Source organism: Myotis myotis, unplaced genomic scaffold, assembly GCF_014108235.1.
Source record: "Myotis myotis isolate mMyoMyo1 unplaced genomic scaffold, mMyoMyo1.p scaffold_m19_p_20, whole genome shotgun sequence".
In the NCBI taxonomy this organism is placed as follows: domain Eukaryota; kingdom Metazoa; phylum Chordata; class Mammalia; order Chiroptera; family Vespertilionidae; genus Myotis; species Myotis myotis.
The window spans coordinates 6,702,811-6,726,521 of NW_023416325.1; the positions used below are offsets into that span (position 1 = coordinate 6,702,811).

The 23,711-nt window shown below is 45.4% G+C and overlaps 1 protein-coding gene and 1 pseudogene across 4 annotated transcripts in view; one reads left to right on the top strand and one right to left on the bottom strand.

The window, feature by feature from the left end:
- The window catches only part of LOC118678331, a 134,413-nt pseudogene extending 130,157 nt beyond the window's left edge, over window positions 1-4,256 (top strand).
- NTM (neurotrimin) overlaps window positions 1-23,711 on the bottom strand; it is an 858,077-nt gene that overhangs the window by 318,866 nt on the left and 515,500 nt on the right. The gene's annotated exons all lie outside the window — the stretch shown is intronic.

Here is a 23,711-nt window from a genome sequence, read left to right on the forward strand (position 1 = left end):
AAACCTAGGAGACCAGACTTCTCATTAGAAAAACCCTTATTTGGATCTTACCCATTACCTAAAGATATAGAGGAGGGAAAAAGCAGAAAATGAACAGGGAAAGAAGAATATTTTTTGAATCCACATACTTCCTAAGGCATAAGGAATGGATTACAAATTTGAAGAGCAGCCACTGAGAGCAGAATGTTCACTTGTCAATGAGGGGAGATCCCTCCAAGGAGTTTGCAAACTAAAGGGGGTGGGGCTCAGAAGACACATACAGACATAGAGGACTTAGAACATCGGTGATGGTGATATGTGTATGTCCCTTCAATAGTGGGTACTGACCCGACGGTGTCTTATTTCCCATGTAAATTTTGCGGGTAAGGCTATATAACACCAGTACCTAATAATTAGGATATGTTAACACTGTGCCAGGCTTTGCATTCACATTACCTCATAGAATTTTCAAAGTACCTCTATGAGCCGAAACTGGTTTGGCTCAGTGGATAGAGCGTCGGCCTGCGGACTGAAAGGTCCCAGGTTCGATTCCGGTCAAGGGCATGTACCTTGGTTGTGGGCACATCCCCAGTAGGAGATGTGCAGGAGGCAGCTGATCGATGTTTCTCTCTCATCGATGTTTCTAACTCTCTATCTCCCTTCCTCTCTGTAAAACATCAATAAAATATATATTTTTTTAAAAAAGTACCTCTATGAGAAAAATTGCAATTTTCGGATGAGAAGACAGGTAAAGGGCACTGAAGCAATAAAGTCAAAATCTGAACCTAGGCAATCTGACCCAAGAGCCCGTTTATCTTTTCATCTATTTTCACATTATGCATTCCTTTCATGTACCTTTCAGACGTTATACCATGCTCATGGTAGATATTAAATCAATGCCTACTGAATTAATTAGCATGAGAGCAGAGAGGCATGAACTCACATGTAAATGACATAAACATGTGAATGTTGATCATCATTCAAGTTACCTAGAGGACAAATATCCTGGCAAGATGCAAAAGGATTCCTGTCTTACAAGTGTCAGGTTAAATATAATTGGGGTAAGTAATAAGGTATTGCATACATAATGTTACCACAATGTATTCACAATTCACTCATCTATGTTTTCATTTATTCAAATATGTCTCAAATGCCTAGTCTGTGCCAGTCACTCTTCTAAATAATGCAAGCTGTAAAAGAACAAGGCGCCTAAAGAGTTCACCGCTGTGGCGTGGAGGGGACGGTATGGATACTTCAAAGGAGAAGCACTAAATAAAGACACACAAGTCACCCCCTGGATGGTGAGAAGATGGTAAACTGAATCCATGCACTGTGAAGTAAGGGCTATGGTGAGAGCCCCCAGATTGAGAATTCTAGGCTCTGGAATCCCCCAAAGCCCTCAGTCACTGCAGCAAAGTCTTGTGCTCCACTCCCTTCTCTGTGCAACACCAAAAAGGCTGAATGAACCAAGAATGAGAAGGGATATGAGATCTGACCTTTTTTTCCCCCCTCATTCCCTTTTCATGTAATCATCCTGCTGATATAAATATAGAGGAAAACAGAACGGTGAGATAGCCCTGTCCAGGGAAATTCTTCCTATGGAAACTGGAGTCCATTTTAATGAATTTAGAGCTCTCTGTGTATCCTGAAGACCCATGAAGTTAAGTAGACTATTAAGAGTGTGGTGTTTACTTTGTTGTTGTTAGTCTTCTTGCTTACTTGTTTACCTAATTATTGGTTGGTCTGAACTGTTTCAGCTTAGGTAGAGGGTACACAATGAGTTAGACCTCTGGGAATGACATGGGTTCAAAATCAGAAGGCTGACTCACAAATCATTCAACAGTGCACAAAGATCATTTGACTTCCTTTCATTTACAATGACATGCTGAGATGGTAAGTGCTGCCATTTTTTTTTTTCATCCTTGAAAACATCTTAATTAACTGCCCCTGACACCATACCTGGCAATTTACAGAGGAACAAAACATGCATCAAGACTACATGACATAAAGAAAAGCTGCCTCCGTTGAGGCGTTCTGGGGACTAAGGAGCAGACGTGGATCTTCAGGTGGGAATCGAGGAGCCCCATTGGAGAAGGACAAAGCCTGCGGAAGAGGATCGATGACATAAGACTTGACAAGTGAATGACAACTGGAAGGTCCAGGTGGCATTATCGTTTACCCTGTTCAGGAGTGGAAAGAGGCCCAAAGGCAATGAACTTCACCTCAAGCTCACTGGCAGGCAGAACAGGGAAGCAGACAGGAAAGACACAATTGAATCTCAGGACCCACACAACCTCAGTTAAGGTAAAACATAAGGATATCAGAGTCCTGATGAGGACACTGAGAATTTGGTTTTGATAAGGTGTGAATGAAGTTTCTGCCTGCGCTACTTTCATTGCCTTCATATAGGAATTAATATCTTCCTTTCTTTATACTAAGTTGAAAACACAGAAAAAGTCAAAAAAGGAGAGGGTTCCCTGGGGTTAGAGAAAAAACTTCAGCCTAGAGATCAGGTTAGGATTTTCAAAATGTACAGAGAGTCCATTCTGTGCAGTCCTCAAAATCAGGCCTACTAGGAGGGCTTTAAAGGGATAGATCTATCTGGTGTCTTAAGTTCCACTATTCACATCATATACCTCTAAACTCCCCACATGAACCCCCTGGTATCTATGATGTGGCTCTAATCTATAGTGAAAGTCATGGCGGACTCACCCTGTGCCCTCCACCCGGACCCGACTCAGCCTCCAAAGGCAATGGATCAAAGGGCTCTGCTCTACAGCGTTATGGGAACACGGTACAGGTCAAGGAGACACAGTTTTGAATAATTACAGAACAACATGAACAAGTACATTTAACTCATACAGACAATAGCTAAAAGCATGGAGTAGATTTGAGGTGAAGAAGACAAAACATCATGAAAGGTCTCCTACAGAATGTGACCTGCCTCCAACCACCCCTCTCTCTCCTGGACTCTACCACAGCTCATGATTAACAGAGGCAACTGGGCAAACTTTCTTTACTTCTGATGAGATATCCCTGCAAAGGCTCTGTCCTTTGTGTGACTGTTCCTTAAGCAGCCGACCACCCAAATGGAAAACAGAATTAGTCTTCTCCTGGTTTTCATCTTTAATTGCACGCTGATTGATTACTAAACGCCCTGCTGCTGTATTGTATTTGCCCTCCAATTAACTACCTTTGATTACAGCTGTTTCGGGCCCAGAGGTAGTGTCCCCTTGCCTGATGACAAACGAGTCCATCAGGTAGGACTTTTAATAGACACAAAGTGCAGTATGGGACGCGGTCGTGGAGAAACAGTTAAAATAATCGTGGGGAGAGGGAAGAAGGTGGAAGGCTGTGTCCCACACCTGAAAGCTGTATTCACAAGGCCTTTCCGCTTCCCTGCAACGCGATGGCAAAAGTGGGCAGAAGAAGAAGCAGACCTTCCACAGTTCACCTACCGGGGCGTGGATCTCCAGCAACTGCTTGGCATGTCTTTGGAGCAGCTGATGCGGCTGTGCAGTGCCCTGTGGCTGCGGTGGCTGCTGCTGAACCCGGGCCTGCGAGGGAAGCAGTACCCGCTGCTGAAGCGCCTGCTTGAGGCCAAGCAGGAGGCGCCGCCCACGGAGAAGCCACAGGTGAGGAAGACACACCTGCGAGACCTGATCATCCTGCCCGAGGTGGGCGTGTACAATGGCAAGACCTTCCACCGGGTGGAAATCAAGCCTGAGATGATGAGCCACTACCTGGGTGAGTTCCCCATCACCTACAAGCCAGTGGAGCACGGAGGGCCTGGCATTGGAGCACCCACTCCTTCTGCAATAAAAAGTACACTTACCTTAGTTAAAAAAAAAAAAGGAGGGGGTGGGGCTTTCTGCCCGGCCAGTGTGGCTCAATGGTTGTGTCGACCTATGAACCTGAAGGTCATGGGTTCAATTCCTGGTCAGGGCACATGCTCGGGTTGTATGCTCAATCCTCAGTGTGGGGCATGCAGGAGGCAGTTGATCAATGATTCTCTCTCATCACCGATGCTTCTCTCTCTCTTTCCCTCTCCCTCCCTCTCTGTAATCAGTAGCAATACTGTTTTTTAATGCCTTTTGGAGAGGATAGCTATGACGTATACAAATGAAAAAGAAACCATCACACCAGTGCCCTGTTAGAGATCAACTAGCCCAGCCACATCCTCGCAGCTCACACTCTTACGGCAGCTCGTGGGGGCAGCCAGCAAGGCCCCGGAGCCAGTGCAGAGTGAGGAGGCCAACGCTGAGGAGGCCAGATGAGGTCCTTACCGTAGAGACACACAAAAGCGGCCACCACCCTAACCAGTTTGGCTCAGTGGATAGAGCGTCCGCCTGTGGACTCAAGGTCCCAGGTTCGATTCCAGTCAAGGGCATGTACCTGGGTTGCGGGCACATCCCCAATAGCGGGTGTGCAGGAGGCAGCTGTTCAATGTTTCTCTCTCATCGATATTTCTAACTCTCTATCCCTCTCCCTTCCTCTCTGTAAAAAATCAATAAGATTATTTTTTTTAAAAAAAGCGGCCACCATTCTCCCCTCCCTAAGCCCGCGGCCTGCCTCTGCCCCATGCACTTTGGGATAGTTCCACTCTGTAACCTTACCACTCTAAAGAAACAGTTGTCAAAGATGATGCTGAGGTTATGAGCCCGCTAATGACATGTAATGGGCTAGAGCAGCCATGGGCAAACTATGGCCTGCGGGCCGGATCCGGCCCGTTTGAAATGAATAAAACTAAAAAAAAAAAAAAAAAAAAAAAAAAAGACCGTACTCTTTGATGTAATGATGTTTACTTTGAATTTATATTAGTTCACACAAACACTCCATCCATGCTTTTGTTACGGCCCTCAGTCCAGTTTAAGAACCCATTGTGGCCCTCGAGTCAAAAAGTTTGCCCACCCTTGGGCTAGAGGGTGCCCTAGACACCAAGTCTTCAGTGGCATGGTCCCTATACTTCCGGACAACACGTGCCATGGAAGAAGCAGGCCTCAGCTCCCAAACAAGTTTGATTCCTGGTTCCATCTCTCTGTGATATGGGCAAATCAACCCGCTTAGTGTCTTTATTCTCAGGAAAATAGGGGGGGGGGGGGGCGGGAATCTTCACATGATCATTGTGAGAATTCATTCTGATTAAAGTAATAAAAGTGAATTTAAGCTATAAAGCATTCTAGTTGATAAAAATCTAGTCACTGTGTGTCAGGCAAGCTACTTTACATATGTTGCTTGTAATCGCTTCCTGTATAAGGTGGTATTTAACAGGCAAGGGATCTGGGGGGATGGTCACATTTCCATCTTTCTGTAAGCATGAACTCGGATTTATATGTCTCACAGGTTATCTCCCACGTTCTGAACATGCTAAGAATGACTTCCGTGCCCTCCACGGTTCAGATGGAAACTGGTTTTCCGAAATACTGAAAACTCAGTGGCTATTTTCCCTTTCTACCGCTGTCAGCTAGGCCCCAGGAGGCAAAGCATTATGAACCATGGCCATGCCTCAAGCCGTTAAAAAAAAAGACACACAAAAGAAAAACAGAGAAAATAACACAAAGACCTTCTTTCAGGCTTAAATTATGTTTTCTTTTCTATTGATCCGGTGATTTGTGTTTTGAACGGAGTGAAAGGAAAATTGGTTTTGCTGTCTCCCCTTCTTCTTTATCTTCCCGCTGTTCCCTGCTCCCCTCCATCCCTACTGCCCTGGTTCTGGTCCGGGTCCTCATTATAGCTTCATGAGGCTCCTGTACCAACTCCTGACTGGTCCTCCCGGGCCACCTGCCATAGGACACCAGAGTGGCATCTGTACAAAGCAGGCAAACAAAACAAGCCCAGTTGAGATTTTGTTACTCCTATTCTCAAAAAAAAAAAAAAAAAAAAAAAAAAAAAAAAAAAAAAAGCTCCCCATTGATCCAAAAATAATGTTTCAAACCATGAGTAGGGCATTTGAGACCTTCTATGATTTTTGGACCTCTTCTCTTCTCTCTCTGGTGGTCCATTCTAATCTCAGGGTTTTATTTATTTAAAAAAAAATATTTGTATTGATTTCAGAGAGGAAGGGAGAAGGGGCAATGGATAGAAACATCAATGATGAATGAGAGAGAGTCATCAATTGGATGCCTCCTGCACGCCCCAGACTGAGGATGAAACCCACAACCAGGGCATATGCCCTGATTGGGAATCGAACCGTGACCTCCTGTTTCATAGGTCAATGCTCAACCACTGAGCCACACTGGCCAGGCTCTGATCTCATGGTTTTAAATGCCAACTATGTGCTCATGGCTTCCCAGTGTAAACCTCCTGCCTGGACATCTCCCTTAAGTTCCAACCTCTTTTAAATTCATCTACCCACTTGACATATCCATTTGGAGATCTCATAATCATCTCATAGTGCAAAAGATAACTCCTTATCTTTTCAACAAACTTGTGTGCCCACAATATGCCCATCCCAGATCTGGGCAACTTGGCCCAGAGCCTTTGATTACCCTTGGTTCCTCTATTTCTCTAACGCTCTGTATCAAATGCATCAGCAAATCTTCCTAGCCCTTCCTTCTATAAGTATCTGGAATTTGGCCCTGGCTATCATGCCCATTGAAACCATCTTCCTCAGCATCATCAGTGGCTTGGACGACTGCAGCTACCTCCAGCTGGTCCCCTGCTGCCACACCTGTCCCCACATAGCAGCCTGAGGAATCCTTTTCAAACCCATGTCACCTCTCTGCCCAAGACCATCTTATTTCTCCCATGGTGACAGAGTCCTGGAGGCCTGACATGATCTAGATTGCTGTCACCTCTGACCTCCAACCTTGCCCCACCCAATGTACCTTTGCCACGCTGACTTTTGGATGCCCATGAGTATCCCAGGTTCACTTGGGTCCTGCAGTCTTACACAACCCATTCCCTCTGCCTGGAATTAATTCCCTAGACCAGTGGTTCTCAACCTTCTGGCCCTTTAAATACAGTTCCTTATGTTGTGACCCAACCATAAAATTATTTTCGTTGCTACTTCATAACTATAATGTTGCTACTGTTATGAATCATAATGTAAATATCTGATATGCAAGGTGGTCTTAGGCAACCCGTGTGAAAGGGTCGTTCGACCGCCAAAGGGGTCGCGACCCACAGGTTGAGAACCGCTTCCCTAGACAAATGTGTTAGTCATCCCATCACCTCGTTCAAGTCACTCAAATGTCACCTTCCAGAGATTTACCCTAAAATGGTATTGCCCCTTCCTCTGTATCTCATTCTACTATTTTTCTCTCTTTTTTTTAGTAATAAGTCATCAGCATTTATTACTTTTTGCATTCTGCATAATTTACTTGTTATATTTAGTTCCTGCATCTCTTCACTAGAATGTTAAGATCCATAAGGGCAGGTGTATTTACCTGTTTCATTCCCTAACATACCTTAAGCCCTTTTGGCGATGACTAGCCATAGTAACCACTGACTAAACATTTGTTAAATGGATGCATGAATGAAGGAGTGAAGAAATGAATGAATGAGGATCCATTCTGTTTTAGCAATCTTCCACTACTTTCTTCTGCTTAGGATAAAGCTAGAATAAACTGTTGTTCTTTTTTTTTTTTTTTTTAATATATTTTATTGATTTTTTACAGAGAGGAAGGGAGAGAGATAGAGAGTCAGAAACATCGATGAGAGAGAAACATCGACCAGCCGCCTCCCGCACATCCCCCACCGGGGATGTGCCCGCGACCCAGGCACATGCCCTTGACCGGAATTGAACCGGGGACCCTTCAGTCCGCAGGCCGACGCTCTATCCACTGAGCCAAACCGGTCTCGGCATGTTGTTCTTTATCACAAAGGGACACACTGTACTTTTGATTATACTAGTCAACCTCCCAACATCAGCTCCAGACAAATACAATTTATATTTTTAGATTCAACTCAACTATAATTCCTTCCCTCCCTCCCACTCTTCTTTCCTTCCCTCCTTTTTTCCTTCCTTCATTTTTCCCTCCCTCCTTTGCTGCCTCCATGCCTCCTCCCTCCATCTCTTCCTTCTTTCCCATGTTAGCATATTTTATGCAGTATTTACTATGTCAGCTCTGGTAGATTTGAAAAATCAGTCATAGCCCCACCTTCAGTAGGTTGTCGTCTACTGAAGATTTCCCCAATGCCTCTGCATAAGTAAATCACCCTAATGTTGCACTTTGCGGGTGGCAGCTTGGGGGGGGCAGGGGTGAAAGAACACATAGGCCTAAGGGTTATAAGAAACAGCATACACAGGCCAGCGCCACCGCTTAGCAATGCGCTTACTCAGAGCACTCAACCTTGGACACTTCCGTTTCTTCTTCAATGAGGGTAATAATTCCTGCCTCAAAGTGTTATTTGATAATTAAACAAAAGAACAATTAATAAGAATATGCAACATGTTATATACTGCCTATAATAATAAATAAAATAAATGATAATTAAAGAGTATGCAAATGCCTGTTTAGCATATACTTGGCATTCAAACATTAAGTCCCTTTCCCTTTTCCTCCAAAGCCCAGCAGATACTCAATCCTTTATTAGGACTCTTATTTTACTTTGCCTCACAGTTTAATTACTTGTCTGTGTCCCATGAGATGTTGAGTTCCTTGAGACCAACATAGTATATGGATTCTCATGCTGTAGATTTCAATTCCTGAGAGATAAGGAATACATCTTTCCTTCCCGTATTCCCCTCATTTGTCCTCATGCTTCTATTGTCCTTCCCATACTCCTCTGTCTTTTCAAACTCCTTTTCTCCCCGATGTCTTTATTTTTCATTTCACCCTTCTTAATACTTCATTTCCCTCTTAATCTTAACATGTTCCCCACACTTCCCCCGACCCTACCCCCTTCCCTGCCCCCATGGCCTCGCTCCCCTCCTCTTGTTCCCTAGGTTACAGCACAATCTTCCCTTCCCTCTCCTCTAGATCATCACTCTCTGTCAGGCTCCTGTCCTCTCAGGCCAGGCGGAGGAAGGTTTATTGATCTCCCGGTAATGCCCGAGTGCCTCTGAAGGTTAAGGTCAACAAGAGTAAAGCATCCTGCTGAACCACAAAACCTAAACTCGACTTCAGTAGGAGCGGGTATCAATTATTCAGAGCTGTCAGATCACAGGGCACTCACCATCTGGTGATACTGAGTAGGAAAATATGGGATGATTACAGGGAAGGTTAGTGTGGGGAAGGCCAGTAAAACGAGGCTGGTGTCTCAACCCAGAGAACCCACCCTGGCTGCCAGGAGGTAGGCAATAAAGGTAAGAGTTGGCCACGTGCCGTGGGGAAATGATGCCCAGTAGACTCCCATAATGAAGAGATGCCAGTAAAGAAGCTATTAAGGCCCACACGGTCTCCTGGGCTTTGAATCTATTTCTTTTTTCCCGTAACCCCATGCATAGCTGGCCTTAATTTCTCTACTTGCTAAATAATTAGGCACCCGAGGTTTATGAATCCTACATAAATCAAAATAAACTCGGGTAATGGGGGGTTTGTTTGTCACTTCTGTGATGCCCCGGCTCACTTTGCTGATGTTTGAGAGGCTCCTGGGCCATCTCAACAATAAAAGGGTGGAGTACTTATATTAAAAATGCACAGCAACAAAAAGCTGTGAATGAGGAGTCTGGAGGAGGTCTCATCAAGCTTACTCCTCCCAAAGAAACATGTGCCTTAGAGTAAATGACATATCAAAGTAGATATCACTCATGGGCCATCCCAACTCACCTCCAATGCCTTTGCAAGGCAGTTTCCCTACTGGACAAACCTCTTCCCCCACCTTCCACTGGTTCATCCTCAGTCACCGTCAGGACTGTCCTTAGATGTCACTTCCTCTGGGATGCCCTTCAGTCTGGCTCAGAAACTGCCCCCCCCACCCCTGCCCAGATGATTCCAGCTCCTCTTGTATTATAAAACCAATGAATTCATGACACTGTGTGGTCACTCCACTGGAAGCAGTATAAGACAGAGCAGGGAGAGCACAAACTCAGAATCTGCTTTGTTTGACTCCTGACTCCATCGCCCTCTCTCTCAGTACCCCCATTGTCTAATCTGTAAATAAGAGAATAAAAGCAATAGCATCTACTTCAAAGTTTCACTTTGACGATCATAATGGGAATTACTTACAAAAGGCCTCGGGTAGAGTGAGCACCGTGTAAGTGTAGCCACCATTATCATTTTGCCTATAGAAGCTTTGGCAGGGAAGACACCATCACTATGTTATTTGTTATGTATTTTCTGCCTATTCCAGAGTCTAGAAGGCTCTAGTAAGTACTTGCTGAATCAGGGCTGCTTTCAAACCAGAACGAGAGCCCTGGCAGACATCTGCCCCGTGCCTCTGGTTTGGATCCAGGAAAAATCTGCCATGAGTCGCTTGTGTTTCTGCCCATCTTAAAAGCAGAGGACCTGCCCATCATTTCACAGATATTTGTAGAATAAATAACCTTAGATGAGGTAGTGCCTCCCTCCTGAGCAGAAGATATGTTTCCTTTTATGCCCACATAATAAGGATAGTATCTCCCTTACTTGGTTCTCGGTTAACACTCCTTGATGAGTCTTATCGCATAGTTACTAACTCTTGGACTGTTATCAACAGCCTAGCCACTTAGTCTGTCACTTAGAAAACTGTGAGCTGTGGAAACAAATCACAAAGCTACTAATCAAACCGCCGGGGTCACTCACGGATGCCCACGGCAAGGGTCTCCTCTTTCATGAGACCAACTGCAATCAAGTTGCACCAGCTTTATGGACGCCAGTGATGTCTGGACCCATCGCTGCACTAGACATGGCAACGCATCCTAGACTGGGCACATAGGAATGGGCTCTGTTTCCAATACAAGGGCTTCCACGTGACTCCTGCAGGGAGCTGGCCGATGCCACCCTGCATGGTGCATCTGCCCTGCCACTCCCGGGAGACTGACTGTATCTGGCATTTGACTGCCCCCCACTTCAGAGCTACTGACGCTGCCTCACTACAGTGCACACTTTCTCAGAGGGCAGTGTGGCTAGTCCGGGATAGTCTGTTAATTCCAGCCACAGTGCCTCTGGCCCTTGAAACTAACCTGGGTTTTGTGTTTTCTTGAGCTTTCTAGAGCCTCTGCCATCCAAATGCTGCACCTTTTATCATGAAAGCAATTCAACAAAGGACTGGCAGTTAGGGTACTGGATGGGCCTGTATGCTCCCTATCAGCCGCAGGCATCTGAAACTATTGACTGTTGGAAGAGCCTCCAAAACATGGAATAAGAAAGATTTCCTCTGCCTCCTCCCAGGACACACAGCTTAATACAGCGGTTCTCAACCAGTGGGTCGCGACCCCTTTGGCAGTCGAACAAACCTTTCACAGGGGTCGCCTAAGACCATCCTGCATATCAGATATTTACATTACGATTCATAACAGTAGCAACATTACAGTTATGAAGTAGCAACAAAAATAATTTTATGGTTAGGTCACAACATGAGGAACTGTATTTAAAGGGCCAGAAGGTTGAGAACCCCTGTATAGGTCACTTTGATACTTGAAATGTGTCTGGTCCAAGAAAGAGATCATCTCTTTTCACCTACTTCTTGGATAATGAACAGGACAAAATAAATGGGCCAGGGCGGGGTATTCTACAAGCCTGTCCTGAAAAGCCAAGGATTCACCCTAACGTTTCCTGGGCATGATGGTCTCTTTCCCCTGACGACTATGCCAGGCCAGTCGGGTTGGTTCACCCTCTGGGGAGCAGTCTGTCCGAATGGGACCCAGAGAATTCAACCTTAATTCCTGTTTAGCCTCCTGGATTCCTCGTTGGTCTGACAGTCACAGAGCCAAAGGTAACGACCATGTAGTTGAGTTGACTCTTGTCACAAACCCTCTGCAGTGGGAACATAAGGCATCTCTGTGCTATAAAAATGGCCTTAACCCTCTTGCACCTGACTCTTCCGCATTAAATTACAAAAAAAAAAAAATAGATACAAACAAGAGATCATTGGAAAAGGTAAAGTTATAGCTATGGGATATGACACACCAATTCTGTGGTTGGAGAGCAAACCTTAGACCCTGGGGACCTCAGACCCTGGGAATTCAAGGAGGAAGGGATATGAGTCCTCTTTGTCTTTTAGACCTGACTGTGGAGCCGTCTTCATGAGGGAAATGACCTAGCGTGGCTCTCCCCGATTGCTGCAAACACCTTAATTTAACCAACCGCTGGGTCTGCTATCCCACTCCTCGTGGCTCTGACCACAATTTGATCACAACTCTGCCTGTCCTTACAGAAACGTTGATCAGAACCTATAGCAGGGGATGGCCCAGCTCCTAGCACTCTCTGCCAACATCCTCAGCTGCCTGCCCCACGGCCTTCCCATAGTCACACAAACTGAGTGAGCATGGATAGAGCATCTGCCTGGGCTAGACACATCACCCTCTTGGAACTTGAAGGACAGTTTGATTTATTTATTATTTTTTAAAGATATTTTTATTGATTTCAGAGAGGGAGGGAGAGGGAGAGAGAGATAGAAACATCATTGATCGGCTGCCTCCTGCATGCCCCACACTGGGGATCGAGCCCACAACCTGGGCATGTGCCCTGGCCAGGCATCTAACTGTGACCACTTGGTTCATAGGTTGATGCTCAATCACTGAGCCACACAGGCTAAGCAACAGTTTGATTTAAAGTAGTTCCTGTCACTTGCTGGGCCAGGAGTACGAAGTTCTCTGTTCTGACCCAGAAGCCTCGTGTCTGCTGCTGGTAGCATCCCTGAGACTTGGCAGACCACCTTGTCAGCACGACTGTCAGGTAAAATCTCAGAACCTCCACAGTTCTTGACTAGGGCACCGAGATGTCTCCATGGGTAGGAGCTCCTGTCTCTCTTCCAAAAGGTGCCCGTCCCCCCCCCCCTTGCTATGCTGATCATAAAGCTCACAGAGCGCCCACAGGGAGTGACAAGCACCCTCCATAGTGAGACAAAAGCAGCATCGACAGGCTGGGTGCCTCTCAATGCCCACCTTCCCCTACTGTGCTGAGACCCACTGAGTTGCTGGGTTTGGGGATAACAAATGTCACATGACAGAATGCAATTCCGCTCATCAACTTTCACTGAAATTTAATGCGTCACCTTCAAAGCTCATCTGTTTCAGATACAGAAAACTAAGCGGGTGAAAGGAGAGAGTACTGTATGTGCATGTGCACGCCTGTGTGTGTATTTTGCTGAGATCAAAGTCATTGGCTTCAGGTTGACATCACAGAACAAATACATGTGTGTCTTTCCTAATGTGATTTTCTCACTGATGAATAGAACTGTACAGACGTTCTTGAAGTCAGCACTAAATGGTGACTTCAGATTCAATACCTGCACTTCGGCTTACCTGGGTGGTACTCTTTGTGGCCCGGGTATCTCCTCACTCCACCCGGCGTGGTAATTACTTCCACCACCCAGCAGCCTCCGGGACTTCATAGCAGAGCACCGAGTGTGAGCAACCCCCTTCCCTGCCCTCTGCCACTCTCCCCGGGGCGCTGAGTCACCCAGGAGTAATCTCCCGGCGCCTTTTCCTTCTGTGTCTGTAAAGGCGGCTAAATTAGGTCGAATGTGTGGGATTAAGTCCACCTCATAAAATTTGCTTTGAGAAAATCTCAGATCCATTAATGCTTCATAAAAATTTTATAAGGTTTCTGCTAAAGGAAGGAAAACAAACAGAGGTGGTGCTGGCATCGGGGCGCTTTTTAAATCAAACATTCTCTCTCTAATGCATTCTTTTTACGGCACCAATCAGAAAAGCAATCAAGCATGAGGCCTTCGCTTCCTTGGCTTTCACTCCTCAAGCCAAGTGTCCAGGAACTTTAAACATTCCCCATGAAGCCATGAGGGAAATACACACACACACACACACACACACACATACACACACGCATATACACACACACATATACACACATCCCTCGAAGCAATCTCTACTCCAAAAAAGTCTGTATTAATATTAAAACTCCACACCCTCCACTTGGAGATTAGGGACATGGGATAAGATGATAAATTAAACTTCCCTCTTCCTAGATGTCCCGGGGTGGGAGAGGGACGCATAGGAAGAACAGATGTTTAAAACTAGTGGGATGATAATTAAAATAGTCTTACATGTATTACCTTTACTGGTACTTGTAATGCGTGCCCAGAAAACAAAAATAAAATTAATTGTATCCAAAACTTTGAAGTCCACTTAATAAATCTCTTATTTACGAAAGTTTGTGGGAAATGTTATTGTAGTAATTTTATGAGAGTACAATAAATGTTATACCCCCAAAAAATGACTATAGGCAGTAAAAGAAAGAAAATGATGGCTCATTCCACTTTTGCATATAAATGTAAAATCATAAAGAAAATACTATTTAATGATATATCATGATTATATAGGTGCATACACAAACTACAGGATAAAGATTAAATTTAACTTTTTTAATCTAACAAAAAACACACCCGAAACTAAATCCAATGTCATGTTTACTAGTCAAACTCTGGATGCAATCTCTCAATTTGGGAACAAGACGAGGATGTCTATGTGTTGGGAAGTTTTGAAGGTCTGATTATGAATCCAGTTTTCTATTCATCAAAATCCTAGCAGTTTATACATTTTTAAGAAGCACATTTCTTTCACTCATGTTTGATATGAGATAAAATATAGGTTTTCAAATTTTTATTTATCGATTTTGGAGAGAGAGAGAGAGAGAGAGAGAAAGAGAGAGAGAGACATTGATTCGTTGTTGCCCTTATCTATGCAATCATTGGTTGATTCCTGTATGTGTCCTGACCAGGGATCGAACCCACAACCTTGATGTATCAGAACAATGCTCCAACCAACTGAGCTCCCCACAAGGTTAGAATTTCGCTTTTAATAATAAATAATACTCTTGTCTTGATATGGATGTTTTAAATTGTGTCTTTTCATTACATTCTGTTTATTTGAAATGTGTGGGGTTTTGTGTTTTTGTTTTTCACTTCTCTTGAATTCCCTTCCCAAACATGTCCTGTCTTACTAAACTCTTTAAGTAACCAGCTTTGAAAATAAAATAAAGCAAAATTTAAAATAGAATGAATGGCAGTAAGCACGTTTATAAGGTTTCTGCTAAAGAAGGAAAACAACACCCTAACCAGTTTGGTTCAGTGGATAGAGCGTCAGCCTGCAGACTAAAAGGTCCCAGGTTCGATTCTGGTCAAGGGCATGTACCTTGGTTGTGAGCACATCCCCAGTGGGGGGTGTGCAGGAGGCAGCTGATCGATGTTTCTCTCTCATCGATGTTTCTAACTCTCTATCCCTCTCCCTTCCTCTCTGTAAAAAATCAACAAAATATATTTAATAAATAAATAAATAAATAAATAAATAAATAAATAAATAAAAACTGGGCTTGGAATCCAAGCACGGGCCCCGAGCCACTTATAGAGCCTCAGGCTACTCCCAACCTCAGCAACCACCTATGGAAACTAGGGTGATAGTCTCTCCTTCACTTTAAGTGAAATATTAAGTGAAATGACCGGCAGGCCGCGAAGCAGACGGCGCAGCGTAGGCGCGTGAGGAAGAGAAGTGTGACCAGACATCCTTCTGGACAGTTCGGGATGCTGATTAATGGCAGAGGCAGAGCCTTGGATTCACTCTCTCTGCCAATTCCAAGCCCCAGGCGCTGTTAATTACAGGACGCGGCTTCCAGCGCTTTCTGGCTGATACTGCCCCGCACAGAGGAGGCTAACCTTGGAGGAAAGAAGCAAGGCAGGGAGGACGCGCGCCCCTGCCCGGTCTCGGTCTCCATCAGTTAGGGCGAGGCACCCAGCTAGGGAAGAAATGCAAATGGAAGAGACTGGGAAGGAAGCTAACAAATGTGATGAGAGAACACTGTCCCTGCGCTGGAAGGAAGGTTCTGTGCGGGTCCAACCCATCTGGAGAGGAATAGTAAGGGGAACCTGTTGTTCAGCAAGTAGCCCAAAGGCTAGGACACTTCTCAAGGTTTCCTGGTGCCTAAGAGCCTCCCTGTTTTACAAAAGTGCAAAGCTGGCCGGAGCCCCAGAGTCATGATAAAGTGCTCTCAACTGTCTAGGGAAGCCTGCTGTCACCTCTGCGGAGAAGAAATCACTTCAAGCATCAAGCCCTCGTCTTTTCCAGCTCCCTCCACTCCCAAAAGTCTTGTCACTGCAGATGGCTCTTACCTTATGTCTATTTTTTAAAATATATTTTGATTGCTTTCAGAGAGGAAGGGAGAAGGAGAGAAGGACAGAAACATCAATGATGAAAGAGAATCATCAATTGGCCACTTCTTGAACATCCCCTACTGAGGATCCAGCCCGAAACCCGGGCATGTGCCCTTGACTGGAATCGAGCCCGGGACCCTTCAGTCTGCAGGCTGACGCTCTATCCACTGAGCCAAACCGGCCAGGGCTCATCCTGTGTCTAATGGCTAGAGACTTTCCAATGCCCGAGGTCGCTATGCCCGCTCACATGTGGGGGCCCTGTCTTCTTGTTGCCAATCAGATAGGGAAGTGGAAGGGAACCACGGTGCAGAGCAGAAGTGACATCAGCCTGTGGGATTCCCCACCCTCTCCGCCTGCCTCGCACCAGGTCTCCACAGTGCAGGCTAATGCAGGTCTGCGGCCTCTGCGGCAACGCCCGTTCGAAAGGAAATCGATGGTAGACTCCCTGACTCCAGGGGTCAGACATCCCAGAGACACCGCTGCCTGCCTGGCCCTGGGCCTCCACCAGCCGCGTCGGAAAGGAGCGCCTCCGCTCAGCCTCGGCCCCCACGGGTTTTGTAAATAATTCAGCGAGACAAGGAGGGGGCTATCTTAAGAACAGGCTGCCTGGCCCCAGCATCCTTAGACGTCACAGGGTGCCCCTCTGGTCATTTTCTGATGTTATTTTGGAAAGCTGAAGCCTGGGCTTTATATTTAGGAGAGGAATGTTTTGGTGTCAGTGAGCTAGGGTAGGATGTGTCCCTGGTGTGACACTTGTACAAAATGACACTGTCATTCTGTCGCAGTGCAGCACTGGAGGGGAGGGGAGGAACAGGGGGGAGGGGAGGAGCAGGGGGGAGGGGCACATTTCATCCAGCTTTCCTTTTTTTTAAAATATATTTTTAGCCGAAACCGGTTTGGCTCAGTGGATAGAGGGTCGGCCTGTGGACTGAAAGGTCCCAGGTTCGATTCCGGTCAAGGGCATGTACCTGGGTTGCGGGCATATCCCCAGTAGGAGATGTGCAGGAGGCAGCTGATCGATGTTTCTCTCTCATCGATGTTTCTAACTCTCTATCTCTCTCCCTTCCTCTCTGTAAAAAATCAATAAAATATATTTAAAAAATATATATATATTTTTTTATTGATTTGAGAGAGAGAGAGAAACATCTAAGATGAGAATCATTGATTGGCTGCCTCCTGCACTCCCCACATTGGGGATTAAGCCTGCAACCCAGACTTGCGCCCTGGCCGGGGATCGAACCCTGACCTCTTGGTTCATAGGTTGACACTCATCCACTGAACTAAGCTGGCTGGGCCTTCCAGCTTTTCTTGACAGAACATACTCAATATAGGATTCCCAACTAATGAGCACATTTTCTGAAACGTATTTTTCCTTTTATCATTTATATGCTTTTTGAGTTTTTACCTTTCTTTAAAGGTATTATCACTGCCTTTGGTTTGTAATTTGCCTCTCTGCTCATGTACATTTCCCCCTTATATTTAAAAAAAAATTGGACACATTCGATGAGGCACATTTTCTACCTAATATATTTCCAAGAGAAAGGGAAGCTGAAAAGTTGCCATCCTGGCACTTTCAGGATCCCAGCCCCGAACCGTGGGTAGGAAACTGGGGACAAAGATCAGACAGCCAATCAACCTGCGGGGAAAAGTTCAAACTCATTACTGTTCAAAGAAATGCAACTTAACACAGCGGCATGGCGTGCCGGCCTAGCAAACTAGCAAACCTAAACAAAATTATAGCAGTCAGCATCGATTGGGGCGGAGGCGGGCAGAGAAACGAGCAGGTGGATATTCTCCCGCTGGGAGTGCGCAGGGCTCCTGAGGGCGTTTTGACAGCAGGGATCAGCACACACTGGCTGCTTGCCTGTTCTCCCCACCGTCCCACCTGGAAGAAGTTGCCCTAAGGAAACAATCGTGGCTGTGAATAGACTTATCAACAAAGATGCGCATTTGAATGACATTTCCAACAGTAGAACAAGGGGATATAGCTTAACCGCCCAACCCCAGAGGATCAGTAAATCAATGGTGATCTATCTATAAAAGAGAATATTGTGGAGCCACAAAATTTAATTTATAACCCATGTAATGGCATGGAAAAAGATATATATATGTCACATCAAGATATTATAATGTATATATTCGATAGTATGGCTTCCCGTCTGACAAAAGGATTGTGTACTGTAGAGATTCATTTTTGTAGATGGAAAATATAATTAGATGCGTAACTATATAAGATGCAGAAAGCATATATCTACACCGCTATGTAAACAACGATGAGCATTTTGGATGGGGAATTACAGATGGCTTTAAATGAGTGTGTTTTTTGTTCTTATCAGTGTTTCCTAAAACTTTCCACAACAAACACATAATGATTTTCTTTCCTAAGAAAACGTAATGTGTTCTATAAAGGTTGATTGAGCAGAAACTCTATGCCAGACACGACTGTACCCGGGAGAAGTCGCTTCAATCAGGCACACAGGCCCTGGGGAGGCGCTGATGGACAGGGAAGAACCTGCCAGACCCTGATCCAGCACTGGGAGCCCTGAGTAAGCCACTGTTGGCCCGATGATGGCCCAGTGAGAGCGGAAGCATAGCCGGCACCTCCCTGCAGAGGTTGGGCTTCTGCACACATCCAGGTGAAGGCGTGGCCAGCAGCTGGGTGCTCTTAAGCTGTAGCAGCTGTGCCCCTTCTTCTGGGGCCCAGGTTGCAGCACAGCAGGCTGGTCCTGCACCCTGCCCTTCCCACAGGCCCATGGAGGCTCCTTCTTGGCGGCTGAGAGAAGTCCCAGGTGCTATGGGCAATGCCTGTGTCTCCTTCCCTGAGCCCAGACCTCTGATTTGCAAACTCCCTCCAGTACCAGGAAGTATCCATCCTTTAGGACAGGACCAGGAAGGGGGTCCTATCGTCACTCACAGTTCTGTCAGCATCTCACCCTAGGGCAGTGTTGGGAAGTGCTGGTGTATCCCTCTGATGGGACTTATTTCACTACAAATCATTTAATTAAAAAAAGACATCTCTATGACCAGCGAGAGGGCCTGCTATTACCAGAGACAGTAACTGCTCGGTAAGGCAGCAAGGACCGGGGCCCATCCCCAGCTCTGAGTGGCTTGGCTACAGGTCTGCATTCTCTTTTTGGCAGACCATTTCTTTCTCCCCCTCTCTTTTCTCACCTTTGATCTCTTTATATTTTCTCCTCTCGGTTTATTAAACTCTTTTTAGCCTAACAACAATTTTTCTTTCCTACTTTGTTATCCTCTTTCTTTTTCATCAGAAAGTGAATTGCTGCTCTCCAGAAGCTGGAGTGCCCGAGGCCGTTCTGTCTTTTGTCCAGCTCTGAGCCTCAGCCAGACGTATGCTGCCCTGGCCAAGAATACCGCTGAAAACTGACCACAGAAAGCCATAAATCAAATAAAATTACCTTCCTAGTACAAGCTCCTTCCTTTGGAGTAGGTGGTAAGAACTGTCTACTTTTCCAGAGAATTTAACATAATTTTAATACTATATCTCACTCTATTTCATGCCTGCTAGGTAGAATAAGTGGTTTGCAAAGGCCTGTTCTTAGTACTGTACACATACACACACACACGCGCACACACACACCATCTTGCATACCATATTCTACCCCACCCTTATAACCAGGAAAATGGATCCCAAATTTTATTCCCAAGGTAGATTGTGAAATATCTTATAAATATAGCAGGAGCCCTGGCCACCATGGCTCAGTTGGTTGAGCATCGCCTCATGCACCTAAAGGTCACCAGTTCAATTCCCAGTCAGGGCACATGCCCAGGTTGCAGGCTCGATCCCCAGTCAGATATGTACAGGAGGCAGCCACTCAATATTTCTCTCACACATGGATCTCTCTGTCTCTCTCTCCTCTTCCCTTCCTCTCTCTCTAAAAATCAATAAAAACATATTTTTAAAATATCATGATTACAGGATATATTTTCCCTCTACTTCTTTTAAAACTTAGCATCTCCTTTTCCACATTCATGCAACATCTAATAAATATTGCCATAACCCCAGACCGTTCAGTCTATTTCTGATGCCTAATCACTAACCAGTAGCTGGCTTCTCTGCCCCACATCCTTCCTTGCCAGCAGCTGTAGGGAACTAACTGGATGGTTCTGCCAGGAGCCATGATTTTCCAACATTGGCAAAACTGACCCTAAAACACAAGTTGGTGTGTTAGTCCTGTTCTTAAACCCATATGCAATCTCACCAGCAGGAACACAACAACATAATAACTCTAACTGGCCTTGCTTCTCTGTCATCTGGGAATTGGTAGCAAAGGCAGCAGGAGAGAACAGAAGTGGCCTGGCCACCACTCAGAGCTCCACACCTGGGAACCACATTTGCCTAAAGTAGAACTTGGAGTGAGAATTCTTGTAGGAGAGTAATGAGTTCGCTCTTTTTTAATGAAAATTAATTGAGTTTGCTTCTTTTGTGTGTTGTTTTTGCCAAGGTTTACGTTGCAAAAATGCAGCCACACTTTCTAGAATGCACTTAATACACTTTCGAGAATGTACCTGAATCTAACCTAGGACCACCGTGTATGAGCACTGGCAGCTGGTGGAGATGTTTCATAGATTGCGAGACCTGTTTGCCTTCACGCAGGGAGAATCTGGGGTCACTGAGGAGAGCTGAGAAAGAGGGTGATGTGAAAATGCCTATAACTTCTTCTGCATTGATAAACAGAATATTTATAGTATATTGATTTACATATATGTACACGCAGAGGCCTATTACAAGTAAGTTTATCTTGTAGTAAGTATAAGAGAACAATACAGAACTCCTGCCCTCGAGGATCCTAGATCCTGGTAGTCGAGAACATATACAAATATTCAAAATACAGGGGTGGGGTAGTAGAGAACATATACAAATACTCAAAAAACAGCAGGTTGACCATTGGTCCTATGGAAAGTAATACAATAATTAATAAGTAACAATAAAAGAATAAACTCTGTTTCCTGGACTCACAACTGTAAACCTACTTTTGCCAATCCCTATATAAGTGTGAACCACATGGTAATTACCATTCAAAGTTATGTTCAGATTCAGCGTTGAGGGTGCTCAGAGGAGAATGCAGTCGCTCTCAGTAGGGAGCGAAGTTGAGAATCAGGGACATGTACACAGGGACAAGGGTATTTGGTCTGGTCCTCGCAGGTGTACAGGATTTGGGGGTGGTGGGGAGACACCCCTGAAGAAGGGATCTACAGTAAGAACACAGATGCAAGAATCGAGGGCTGACAAAGAAGAGAGTGTTATCAGACTTATTAGGAGTAAGAATGGGCGTTGCTTCCTTGTTGAGAACTTCCGAAGGTCATATATTATCCACTAACACAAATAGCACCTCGTAACCAAGGAAGGCAGAAGTGACGTTATTGTGACTTGGGTTGGAGTCCTGCCTGTTGGTAGGTGACAATGGAGGAGGGGAGTGGTGGATGGAAGCTGGACCTTCCGAATCAGGGCTGTCCCCGTCTCTAGAGCCCAGACAACTCTCTTCCAAGACCCTACCTTGTCTCTGTGGAGCGCTCCTTATTCCATGGCCAGGTTAACAGGGTGGGGAGGGAGCATCCACTTCAGAGAAGGCCATCGAGTGAGAGGCAGTAACAGTGTCTCCAAACCAGCTTTTCATGGGCTCCTACTTATTATTTAATTTGGCTGCAGTGCATGGAATTAGGCTAATGGCTGTTAAGTGGCTAAGGCACAAACATGGTCCATCTGCCGAGAAGCCTCCAGGCAACTGTCTGTTTCCAAGATTAAGATAAAAGATGAGTGAGACATACTGTTAGACTGAGAGCCTCAAATGCCTTTGTGGTCACCCCTGGATCTTATTCCTTTCCCTGGTAGTGATGTTCTATGAAGAGCTCAAAATCAGGGCCTGTAAACCTATCACCAAAGTGAAAACGAGGCTCTCCTTAACCTAAGCTATAGGATATGATGGTAGAAAGAAATCTGGCAGCAGCAAGACAATCAGTTCATTAACGAAAAAGAACAATTCTGGAACAGCTGCAATGTTCAGAGTACCGTGGAGAACACAGGACAGGATTCTGACTTCCAGGCATGTCTCATCTTAGAAGGATAAAGGGGAAGTAAAACGTGGACGAGGAGTTCCAATAAGTGGCCAACTCTGTCACCATCTCCAAGAGAATGGGAAGGAAGAAGAGGAAGCAAGTCAGGGAAGATTAGAAGAGAATTTGCAGACGGGGATTTTTTTTTTTTTTTTGAGTTGGGCTTTGAAGAGAAATAATAGCTTATATTTCCGGACCACTTACCCTATGACAAAGCATCTATACACAACATCTAATTTAACCTCACAATATGCTAAATGCTCATAAGGGCGGTGACATTACTTACCCCACCAAACAGAATAGTAAACACAGCTCATGGGAGGGTTCTCATTGGCCAAGCAGATTCAGGACACAACCAGATTCTGTGTCCCTTCCTTAAAGCTTATGAAGGACCTAAATATGCAAAGAAGAGGATGAGGTGAAAGGGGAGAGAGGGGGCTCTTCAGACAGAGGGTATTGTATGAATGAAGCAAATGAGAGAAAACAGTCTATCTGGTGAAGATGAGCTGTCTGGTGTGGCTGAAGCAGGAGTGCAGAGACAGGGGCCGTATGATGGAAAGAAAAGTGAAGCCAGGGTGCTGAATGCCCAGAAAACCAGGCGAGGGCACTGAGATGCCATCTAGTTGGCAACGATTTGTGTGCAGAAGAGGAAGAAGGAAGGTGCTCTGTACCACCCTGCAGGAGCGTCCTCCTGGGATGGCTGAGATGCAAAAGCTAGACGGCAATGTGATGGATTTAGAGGAAAAATGACCAAACAGGAGGCCACTGGAGCAACCAAGACATGTGGCGCTGAAAGCAAGTTTGGAAAGGGGCCGGCATCTTGATCCCCTCACCTGTAATATGGACAGGAAGGCGTGACAAAGTTGACCCATCCACCAGCACTAACTAAATAGTCTCTGACTATGGCCAAGCACTATGCCTGCAGCCAGGACAGGATGGTGCACAAAACCAACAGGGCAGCAATCCCTCAAGGAGTTTACACCCTAGTGAGGAAAACAGTACCAGAATTATTACAATTAGTAAATAATAGTAAGTGTGCAAAACCTGGAAGAGAGAAAGATGAGTAGATATATATAAAAGTCTCAACAGGATGGAAAAATAGTGGTACAGGGCATGAAAAGGAACAAGAAGTGTTCCTTATTAAAAAGACCTGCAAGACGGACTGCGCTAGTCCTGAGCGGGTCTGGGTCTGCAACTAAAACCAGGTTGGGAAGTGACTTGGGCCTCATACAGGACTCTTTTCCTGATTCAAAAGAATGTACCTCAGACCATGAGAATGAGGGTCTAGGACCAGTATTCAGGGTAGACCAGGCACAAGACCCTGAATTTCCAAGGAGGGGAGGGGAGGGCAAAGCTGATCAGTCCTCCAATCCCACTGGGACCTTCTTCTTGAGCAAACATCTTAGACTGAGATTGCTTTCCATCTCAGTAAACAGTTAAGAACAGAGGAAATGGGTGCTGGATCT